This window comes from Balaenoptera ricei, chromosome 9, assembly GCF_028023285.1.
Source record: "Balaenoptera ricei isolate mBalRic1 chromosome 9, mBalRic1.hap2, whole genome shotgun sequence".
In the NCBI taxonomy this organism is placed as follows: domain Eukaryota; kingdom Metazoa; phylum Chordata; class Mammalia; order Artiodactyla; family Balaenopteridae; genus Balaenoptera; species Balaenoptera ricei.
This window is the reverse complement of record NC_082647.1, coordinates 97,454,735-97,464,930: the sequence shown is the minus strand read 5'-3', so window position 1 is coordinate 97,464,930 and position 10,196 is coordinate 97,454,735. Positions and strand designations below refer to the sequence as shown.

At 42.9% G+C, this 10,196-nt stretch overlaps 1 pseudogene; it reads left to right on the top strand.

The window, feature by feature from the left end:
• The first annotated feature begins 3,811 nt into the window (after nt 1–3,811).
• Nucleotides 3,812–4,142, top strand: LOC132371590 (calpain-15-like; annotated as a pseudogene).
• The last annotated feature ends 6,054 nt before the right edge of the window (nt 4,143–10,196 follow it).

Here is a 10,196-nt window from a genome sequence, read left to right as displayed (position 1 = left end):
TCTCTGAGCCTGTTTCCTATCTGTCAAATGGGGTTAGCAATACCTCAGAGGGGTAAGTAAGGTGAGAGTTAAATAAGGTAATATACTTGTTGAGTATGGGCCATGGGTAGATGGGGATTCATTAACCATTCTCTCTGCTTTCATTTTGTTTGAAAATTGAATTTTAAAAGAGAGAGGTAAAGCACTGATCTAGCACTGTGTCTGACCTACTGCAGTAGTTCTAAGTGGTAATTGTTGTTAAGCATACTGAAGCGCATGCATGAGTCAAATTATCCAGTTAAAGGATCATGTCCTGGTTTATAAGGTGCAATGTGAGGTGCTGAAAAACCCCCTCTGAAAATAGGCCTTTGACTTATTTCCTCTTCGTTTAGTCTCATTTGTCTCCTGGGGGACCCAGACACCTTACCCAACTGGCCTCACGGTCCCTTTTCAAACTTTCTGGATCAGGTATCTGCTCCCTAGTCAACTTCCTGTTTTTGTTTTCTTTTCATTTTTTTTCTTTCTTGTTAGGAGAGGTAGTCATTTCATTGATAAAACTCAGAAAGATCAGAATTGGTGAAGTTGCACTCAAGAGCATTTGCAGATATTTAAAACTGAATCATGAAATGTGTAAGTATAGTGGCTGTCATTACTCCGTTAGGGCAGTATCTTAGGGGAATCCCCAGGGCTGTACTCTCCAAATATGAACATTCAGGTAATTTTAACTTTGTACCAACTCATCCCATCTGCCTCTGGACAAGCCACAGGATGGAAGGAAGGACCTGCTTTTGGGCCCCAATCGATTATTTAACTTCTTTTTGCTCTAATATTTTCATCTCTATAACGAGAATTCACCAATTTGTTCTCAACAATTTATCCACTCTACCTTCACAAAGCATTTAAGTATAAATGTGGCTTATTGCAGTAAGAAACTCCTCAAATAATGACTGAAATGCTAAACATCTTAAAATTGAAATATGAATAAGGTATTTTGACTTTACTATTTAGTATCCTTTAATATTTTGTAAGATGTTCTAAATAAGAATCAACTAGTGAAACAAAAATTAATGTTTCAGAAAATATTATTTACTTCTTAAAGGACTAATGTTAGTGACACTCATAAGTACTTATTTCCTTAAGAAATAGTGGAGCATTTGACACATACCAGAAAGGAGAGTTTGATTAAAGGGTAAGAAAGGCAGGTTTCATTAGATCCAAACTTCTGTACTCGGCTTAAACTTACTTTTAAATTCAGCAGTCCCTCTCTTAAAATATTACGAAGTTGCACTTAGTAAATACATGAAATCAACTGTCCCAAAGGACTGTCTCTTACAGCTTAAGACCTTCACTATTTGCTCCTTTGCTACTTTACAGAATAACAAAGAAGAGAACTGTAAGTTATGTGAATATTGGCACTAACTTGAAATAAAATAGGTCCAAATTTAGGCAACATGCAAATACACAGCAATCACTTCTGCCTCCACGACATCAAATAGACTTACAAGATACGAGGTGCAGAAGAAAACTGGCTGACTCAATACTCACTGCTTTCCTTCATGGTTGAGGCTGTGAAGCTTTCTCCTTTTACGAGAAGATGTTAGAAACACCGTTCAGTACACTAATCGCGAAGAGTGCACTTGTAAGAACGTGAAGGCTGCTGACACAGCCCCCCGTGCCCTCCCTCTTCCTCCCCAACAAAAACAAAAAAGGACTGATGCACCTGCAAAGCTATTGCCGGAACCTTGTGGATATCCACACACACGGGTTGGACTAGACAATGAAACAGACATTCAGTGGCAGTATCATCAGATGAGCGACAACAGTTCCACATAAAAATCTCCTGGCTGAGAAGGAAGTGTCACTATTCTGAGTCAGACCCAACAAAGGGCAAAAAATAGAAGGAAGCAATACCTGATAAAGCAGCGGAGGTGATGATGTTGAAGGATCATTTGTTTAATTTCTGAAAACAAAACAAATTCAAACCTACCCAGTGTGCTTCTAAACTCTTCCGCTTTTCTGGGTCTCCCTTCATATCCAGATGCAGAGGAAGTGTTGCAGTTACCAGGAAGGAAGTTTTAACCAAGTTGATTATACGTGTGATTGCTCATTTAAAAAGTGTCAGAAATGCATTTCCTGTTAAAGCACACACAGAGAGCCCAGCACGAATGTGAGCTAAGTTGACTATATATTTTTTACTCTTCGAACTAATTTTGTAAAAAGTGTGAGAGTGGAAATGAGTTAAAATGACATAGATCTAAACCAAAAATACATTCATGAGACATAAACACACAAAATGTTTTTCTGGCTAGTTCTCAGTAGAAGGAAAGGCCTCATAGCCACAATATTAGAGAAACAGCCCGGTGGGAAGATTTTTACTTTTATTTTTTTAAAACATCTTTATTGGAGTATAATTGCTTTACAATGTTGTGTTAGTCTCTGCTGTATAACAAAGTCAATCAACTATATGTATACATATATCCCCATATCCCTTCCCTCTTGCATCTCCCTCCCACCCTCCCTAACCCACCCCTCTAGGTGGTCACAAAGCACCGAGCTGATTCTCCATGTGATGCAGCTGCTTCCCACTAGCTATCTATTTTACATTTGGTAGTGCATATATGTCCATGCCACTCTCTCACTTTGTCCCAGCTTACCCTTCCCCGCTCCGTGTCCTCAAGTCCATTCTCTACGTCTGCGTCTATATTCTTGTCCTGCCCCTAGGTTCATCAAAACCTTTTTTTTTTTTTTTTACATTTCATATATGTGTTAGCATACGGTATTTGTTTTTCTCTTTCTGACTTACTTCACTCTGTATGACAGACTCTAGGTCCATCCACCTTACTACAAATAACTCAATTTCATTTCTTTTTATGGCTGAGTAATATTCCATTGTATATATGTGCTACATCTTCTTTATCCATTCATCTGCTGATGGACACTTGGGTTGCTTCCATGTCCTGGCTATTGTAAATAGAGCTGCAGTGAACACTGTGGTACATGACTCTTTTTGAATTATGGTTTTCTCAGGGTATATGCCCAGTAGTGGGATTGCTGGGTCATATGGTAGTTCTATTTTTAGTTTTTTAAGGAACCTCCATACTGTTCTCCATAGTGGCTGTATCAATTTACATTCCCACCAACAGTGCAAGAGGGTTCACTTTTCTCCACAACCTCTCCAGCATTTATTGTTTGTAGATTTTTTTAATGATGGCCCTTCTGACTGGTGTGAGGTGATACCTCATTGCAGTTTTGATTAGCATTTCTCTAATGATTAGTGATGTTGAGCATTCTTTCATGTGTTTGTTGGTAATCTGTATATCGTCTTGGAGAAATGTCTATTTAGATCTTCAGCCCATTTTTGGATTGGTTTGTTGGTTTGTTTGTTTGATATTGAGCTGCATGAGCTGCTTGTATATTTTGGAGATTAATCCTTTGTCAGTTGCTTCGTCTGCAACTATTTTCTCCCATTCTGAGGGTTGTCTTTTCCTCTTGTTTATGGTTTCCTTTGCTGTGCAAAAGCTTTTAAGTTTCATTGGGTCCCATTTGTTTGTTTTTATTTCCATTTCTCTAGGGCTTTGGTCAAAAAGGATCTTGCTGTGATTTATGTCATAGAGTGTTCTGCCTATGTTTTCCTCTAAGAGTTTTATAGTGTCTGGCCTTACATTTAGGTCTCTAATCCATGTTGAGTTTATTTTTGTGTATGGTGTTAGGGAGTGTTCTAATTTCATTCTTTTCCATGTAGCTGTCCAGTTTTCCCAGCACCACTTATTGAAGAGGCTGTCTTTTCTCCATTGTATATTCTTGCCTCCTTTATCAAAGATAAGGTGACCTGATGCACGGCTGGGCGGGGCTCATCATGGTGGTGGAGAACCAGCACCCCAAGTCTTACCTGCACGTGCAACGCGACTGCTCAGACAGCTTCAACGTGGTGTCCACGCGTGGCAACCTGTGCACCCAGGACAGCGTGCCGCCCCTGCAGAGGCAGGTCCTGGTGATCCCGTCCCAGCTGGAGGGTAACGCCGGCTTCTCCATCACCCACCGCCTGGTGCACTCACTGCAAGGCGGCCCAGGCCTCCCTCAGTGACTGGACGGCCTCCAAGGGTAGCCACGGCTCCCCACTCACGCCCGAGGTCGCTGGCCTGCATGGGCCCTGGCCGCTGTGACCACCGTGCCCCCCCTGCCTGCCCCCATACACACTTTACGAGGGAGACCCCAACACAGGATGCTTGAACCAGAATCTCAGGACCCCCATCCAGGGAGTGCCAGCGGCATGGCGCAGCTTCTCCTGGGCCTTCCTTCCTGCCCCTCCCTCCTACCCAGGACCTCATAGCCACCAAGCAGAATACCTCGAAGCGTCCTCTAGCTCGAGGGAGCGGTGTGCCAGCTCCTCTGACCAGCCCACCTTGAGGTCTGGCTCAGACTGCCAGGGCCAAGGTGAGGCTGCCCCTTCCCTATGGGCCTGGGGCCTCCTGCCTGGCTGAGGCAGCCAAGAGCTCCATTCACAAAACCAAATCTGGGGGGTCAGAGGCCAGGACCCTGGGGTGAGCAGGGACCCCCCCATCTTGTGGGATCAGGCCAGGACCCCAGGTGAGAACAGGGACAATCCCTTTTTTGGGGGGTCAGAGGCCAGGACCCCAGGATGAGAGCAGGACCACCCTCTTGTGAAGGTCAGAGGCCAGAACCCCTGGTGAGAACAGAGACCACCCTCTTTGTGGGGCACGAGGCCAGGAGCCTTTTCTCCTCAGTTTGCCCTAGGTCCCATCTCCCCCCAAGCCCTCATGAGGCAAGCAGGGGCTCCTGGAGTCCCAGCAGTGTCCCAGGAGGCAGGTGCCTGGCGACCATGGGCTCAAGCAGGGGTGGGGAGGGACACTATGCTATTCCTGGAGCGCCAGCCAGGATCGAAGCCATGCCCCAGGCTGGGGTTGCGGCAGCGGGTCAGGTGGTCCTGAGCCCAGGCCTAGCCCTGTGCTTGGTGAGGGGGTTTGTCCTCAGCACCACCTGACCTCTGCTGGGAGGAACAGAGTCCAGGAGAACTCCTTGGCCAGCCCTGTCCAGTCACATGCAGGGTGTGGCCCCTCCCAGCCCCGCCCCGCCTCAGAAGCCCAGTGTCCTCCCTGTGGCTGCTCAGCCCTGAGTTCTGTGTCTGCCCCAGGATGACTAAGGCCGGCTTCCTGGGCCACCTGGCCTCACTGCCCTGCAGCCCCCAGGCAGCAGGTGGCCAAGTCTATGGCCTCTTGCTTCCCATGGGGCTTGCAGGGGGGTGGGTTTACACCTGGAGAAGCACCCAGAAGCACTAGACTCCCCTTTGGGCCTCCTTTATATTCCTCCTTTTACTCTGAGCTGTGAGTATTTTTAACCCTGTACATATGGCAGCTCTTCTGACACAGAGGCTATTTTATCAATTGTCAGTACCATCCCTGTAGGATGATTCTCCATGGGTATTTCCAGACTCAGGCTCCAATGGACCAGATAAAAATGTTTTGTTTTGTAAAAAAAAAAAAAAAAAAGATAAGGTGACCGTATGTGCGTGGGTTTATCTCTTGGCTTTCTATCTTGTTCCACTGACTGTATTTCTGTTTTTGTGCCAGTACCATACTGTCTTGATTACTGTAGCTTTGTAGTATAGTCTGAAGTCAGGGAGCCTGATTCCTCCAGCTCCGTTTTTCTTTCTCAAGATTGCTTTGGCTCTTTGGGGTCTTTTGTGTTTCCATACAAATTGTGAAATTTTTTGTTCTACTTCTGTGAAAAATGCCATTGGTAGTTTGATACGGATTGCATTGAATCTGTAGATTGCTTTGGGTAGTATAGTCATTTTCACAATATTGATTCTTCCAATTCAAGAACATGGTATATCTCTCCATCTGTTTGTATCATCTTTAATTTCTTTCATCAGTGTCTTACAGTTTTCTGCATACGGATTGTTTGTCTCCTTAGGTAGGTTTATTGCTAGGTATTTTATTCGTTTAGTTGCAGTGGTAAATGGGAGCGTTTCCTTAATTTCTCTTTCAGATTTTTCGTCATTAGTGTTTAGGAATGCAAGAGATTTCTTTTTTTTTTTTTTTTTTTTTTTTGGCAACCACTCATTACAGCCCTTTATTGGCTTGGGCTGGCTACACAGGACCCACCTCTTTTTTTTTTTTTTTAATTAATTAATTTATTTATTTATTTTTGGCTGTGTTGGGTCTTCGTTTCTGTGCGAGGGCTTTCTCTAGTTGTGGCAAGTGGGGGCCACTCTTCATCGCGGTGCGCAGGCCTCTCACTATCGTGGCCTCTCTTGTTGCGGAGCACAGGCTCCACACGCGCAGGCTCAGTAGTTGTGGCTCACGGGCCTAGTTGCTCCGTGGCCTGTGGGATCTTCCCAGACCAGGGCTCAAACCCGTGTCCCCTGCATTAGCAGGCAGATTCTCAACCACTGCGCCACCAGGGAAGCCCCGTGCAAGAGATTTCTGTGCATGGATTTTGTATCCTGCTACTTTACCAAATTCATTGATTAGCTCTAGTAGTCTTCTGGTAGCCTCTTTAGGATTCTCTATGTATAGTATCATGTCATCTGCAAACAGTGACAGCTTTACTTCTTCTTTTCCGATTTGGATTCCTTTTATTTCTCTTTCTTCTCTGATTGCTGTGGCTAAAACTTCCAAAACTATGTTGAATAATAGTGGTGAGAGTGGACAACCTTGTCTTGTTCCTGATCTTAGAGGAAATGATTTCAGTTTTTCACCATTGAGAACGATGTTGGCTGTGGGTTTGTCATATATGGCCTTTATAAAGTTGAGGTAAGTTCCCTCTATGCCTACTTTCTGGAGGGTTTTTATCATAAATGGGTGTTGACTTTTGTCAAAAGCTTTTTCTGCATCTATTGAGATGATCATATGGTTTTTCTCCTTCAATTTGTTAATATGGTGTATCACATTGATTGATTTGCATATATTGAAGAATCCTTGCATTCCTGGGATAAACCCCACTTGATCATGGTGTATGATCCTTTTAATGTGCTATTAGATTCTGTTTGCTACTGTTTTGTTGAGGATGTTTACATCTATGTTCATCAGTGATATTAGCCTGTAGTTTTCTTTCTTTGTCACATCTTTGTCTGGTTTTGGTATCAGGGTGATGGTGGCCTCTTAGAATGAGTTTGGGAGTGTTCCTCCTTCTGCTATATTTTGGAAGAGTTTGAGAAGGATAGGTGTTATCTCTTCTCTAGATGTTTGACAGAGTTCACCTGTGAAGCCATCTGGTCCTGGGCTTTTGTTTGTTGGAAGATTTTTAATCACAGTCTCAACTTCAGTGCTTGTGATTGGTCTGTTCCTATTTTCTCTTGCTTCCTGGTTCAGTCTCAGAAGGTTGTGCTTTTCTAAGAATTTGTCCATTTCTTCCAGGTTGTCCATTTTATTGGCATATAGTTGCTTGTAGTAATCTCTCAGGATCCTTTGTATTTCTGCAGTGTCAGTTGTTACTTCTCCTTTTTCATTTCTAATTCTGGTGATTTGAGTCTTCTCCCTTTTTTTCTTGATGAGTCAAGAAAATCAATTTTGTTTATCTTCTTAAAGAACCAACTTTTATTTTTATTGATCTTTGCTATTGTTTCCTTCATTTCATTTTCATTTATTTCTAGTCTGATCTTTATGATTTCTTTCCTTCTGCTAACATTGGGTTTTTTTTTGTTCTTTCTCTAATTGCTTTAGGTGTAAGTTTAGGTTGTTTGAGAGTTTTCTTGTTTCTTGAGGTAGGATTGTGTTGCTGTAAACTTCTCTCTTAGAACTGTTTTTGCTGCATCTCATAGGTTTTGGGTCGTTGTATTTTCTTTGTCATTTGTTTCTAAGTATTTTTTGATTTCCTCTTTGATTTCTTCAGTGATCTCTTGGTTATTTAGTAGCATATTGTTTAGCCTCCATGTGTTTGTATTTTTTACAGGTTTTTTTCCCTGTAATTGATATCGAGTCTCATAGAGTTGTGGTTGGAAAAGATACTTGATACAACTTTAGTTTTCTTAAATTTACTGAGGCTTGATATGTGACCCAAGATATGATCTACCCTGGAGAATGTTCCATGAGCACTTGAGAAGAAAGTGTATTCTGTTGTTTTTGGATGGAATGTCCTATAAATATCAGGTAAGTCCATCTTGTTTAATGTGTCATTTAAAGCTTGTGTTTCCTTATTTATTTTCATTTTGGATGATCTGTCCATTGGTGAAAGTGGGGTGTTAAAGTCCCATATTATTATTGTGTTACTGTCGATTTGCCCTTTTATGGCTGTTAGCATTTGCCTTATGTATTGAGGTGCTCATATGTTGGGTGCATAAATATTTACAATTGTTATATCTTCTTCCTGGATTGATCCCTTGATCATTATGTAGTGTCCTGTTTTGTCTCTTGTAACAGTTTTTGTTTTAAAGTCTATTTTGTCTGATATAAGAAGTGCTACTCCAGCTTTCTTTTGATTTCCATTTGCATGGAATATCTTTTTCCATCCCCTCACTTTCAGTCTGTATGTGTCCCTAGGTCTGAAGTGGGTCTCTTGTAGACAGAATATATATGGGTCTTGGTTTTGTATCCATTCAGCCAGTCTGTGTCTTTTGGTTGGAGCATTTAATCCATTTACATTTAAGGTAGTTATCGATATATAGTTGCTATTACCATTTTCTTAATTGTTTGGGGTTTGTTTTTGTAGGTCTTTTCCTTCTCTTGTGTTTCCTGCCTAGAGAAGTTCCTTTAGCATTTGTTGTAGAGCTGGTTTGGTGATGCTGAATTCTCTTCACTTTTGCTTGTCTGTAAAGGTTTTAATTTCTCCATGGAATCTGAATGAGATCCTTGCTGGGTAGAGTAATCTTGGTTGTAGGTTTTTTCCTTTCATCAGTTTAAATATATCATGCCACTCCTTTCTGGCTTGCAGAGTTTTTGCTGAAAGATCAGCTGTTATCCTTATGGGGAGGGGGTGGGAAGATTTTTAAAGAGCCAAATTAAACCCATTAGTCCTGCAAAGCCCATCAATTAATTTTCCCTCATGGGAGTGCACGTGACTCCTTATTCATACCCTGTAACGGAGGCATAAGGGAAGAGAAACCTAGTGATCCGGGGGATTGAGTTATGAAGCTGAACGTTTTCAAATACAAAGTCTGCAAGTTCACTTCCTTAGGCTGGTGAGACAGTTCTCTATTTTTTCAAAGCTTTTGGTCTCCAAAATATCACTGGCTCAGACTGAAAGTACAGTGTGCATGTGTTTGTGTGTCTGCTAGGGGTGGAGACTTACTGAGAGCAATGATTGACTGCAGACAAAATAGAAGGAGGTTTGTTGGTGTCCCGGGGATTGCGGGCTGAGCACTGCCCCACTGTCAGCCAGAGGGTCACTGGGAGATGGGATCCTGATTCCCAGGCGAGTAGAGAATCCATAGAAAAGCCATCCTCCATCACTTTTACAGCAGCTCTGTATCTCCCAGGTGACCTCTGTTCCTTCTGGATCCTGAACCAGTGCCCCCTCTCCTCCATCCCAGGATTTCCTATACTAGAGTTCATCCTCCAACCTAGGCTCTTATGGACTCCAGCTGAGGCCCAGGGACAACAGGGAGAACGGCCTTGGCCTCACTGGTTTCTTGGAGATGGATAATTAAGAGTTCCTCTCAGTTATTCTGACATCAAGATAAATGATTCTCTCATCTGATCTATTTCCTTTCACAGTAGTCCTCTTGGATTTTAACCTTCTACAAACAGTGCTGTAATAGTTGACATCAGCAGGCAAACTATTTAACTCAAAGGCTGCCTCCCTCCCAAATATTTAGAGGGATCGTACCAGTTTCCCAAAGTATATAGGAATACACCCTTAGGAAACTGGCGGCTTTAGAAGCCTCAGAGTTGGCATTCTTGGTTGATTCAAGGGAGGGACCAAGGAGACACACCTTAGAAGTTTGCCAAGCTGTACTTCACCCAGAATGGGAGGGATAGGTGGGCTGGGTGGGAGTTTGGGGCTGGTAGGGCTGACCATAGGACCATGAGCTTGGCCAGCTCTGTTCCACAGATCATTCAACAGATTCCGTCCCTGCCCTGGCTCTGTCACACCCAGGAGGCCAAGTCCCAACCAGACACCACATACACACACACACTAATTATTTCAGAAATGCTAGACTCCAGCTCTTGGGTCTCCTTGCCTCTGTAGGAACTACTTAGCTAAGTCCAATTATGCAAAGGTTGTCTGTTCTTTGACTAAGCTTGCAAATACTTCAT